We start from the raw sequence: 952 nt of genomic DNA on the forward strand, positions 1-952 counted from the left end.
GTGTGTGTGTGTGTGTGTGTGTGTGTGTGTGTGTGTGTGTGTGTGTGTGTGTGTGTGTGTGTGTGTGTGTTAATTTTGGGAGTAAATTAAACCAAGCATGTTAATAGTTATGTTAATAATCCCATTCGCATGCTGTATGTAATTTTCCGTTCTTGCGCAAATGGAGCAAGAATCCAATGTCTTGGTTCAGTAGGGTATTGCGCATTTATTTAATGTTTAATTGTGTTGGGTTGATTCTTCGTGGCATATTCTAGCTGAAAAATGACGCTGTTGTTGCTCCTATGTAGTATAATCTAATGTATTTATATAGTATAGGATCTTAGACGTATTTATTATGAAGTTTGCGCCTAATAAATGGAAGTTTATATTTATTTTAGTAGTCAAAAGTTTTCAATTGTCTAGTTGAATGCGTGCGTGCGTTCATGCACGCGTGTAGTTGCATGCGTGCACATTTTTGCGTGCGTGCGCTCGTGCGTAAACACACACGTTTGTAGACTCGTGCGTGCGTGTGTGCGTGCGTGCGTGCGAGCGAGCGTTCGTAACGTTAAGCGTACACGTTTGTAGACGCGTGCGTGCGTGCGCGCGTGAATGCGTACACGCACACGTTTGTAGACTAGTGCGTGCGTGCGTGCGCGCGTGCGCGTTCGTGCGTGCGTGCGTGCGTGCGTGCGCACCTCTTGCCCGTGTTTAACACCACGTTCAATAAGCATGATCTCTATCATGCCTGTCTGCCATGTCTGATAGCTGTGTGTCTAACTGTTTCTCCCGATCCATCTGTTTCAGGATATGGACCTGTCACGGATCTAGTTGCTGGCTCGACGATCAACGTCACCTGGCTAACAACGCTTGACTCACACCGGGTAAGCAACCGTAACTAAGTCTCTCTCTCTCTCTCTCTCTCTCTCTCTCCCTCTCTCTCCCTCTCTCTCCCTCTCTCTCTCTCTCTCTTCCT

The 952-nt window shown here is 46.6% G+C and overlaps 1 long non-coding RNA gene across 1 annotated transcript in view; it reads left to right on the forward strand.

Moving 5' to 3' along the window:
* Positions 1-778: 778 nt before the first annotated feature.
* The window catches only part of LOC106819538, a 14,118-nt gene continuing 13,944 nt past the window's right edge, over positions 779-952 (forward strand). The window contains exon 1 of the long non-coding RNA XR_001395446.1: positions 779-860. This is a non-coding gene — a long non-coding RNA (uncharacterized LOC106819538). The remainder of the gene's footprint in view (positions 861-952) is intronic.

Source organism: Priapulus caudatus, unplaced genomic scaffold, assembly GCF_000485595.1.
Source record: "Priapulus caudatus unplaced genomic scaffold, Priapulus_caudatus-5.0.1 Scaffold3648, whole genome shotgun sequence".
Classification (NCBI taxonomy): domain Eukaryota; kingdom Metazoa; phylum Priapulida; class Priapulimorpha; order Priapulimorphida; family Priapulidae; genus Priapulus; species Priapulus caudatus.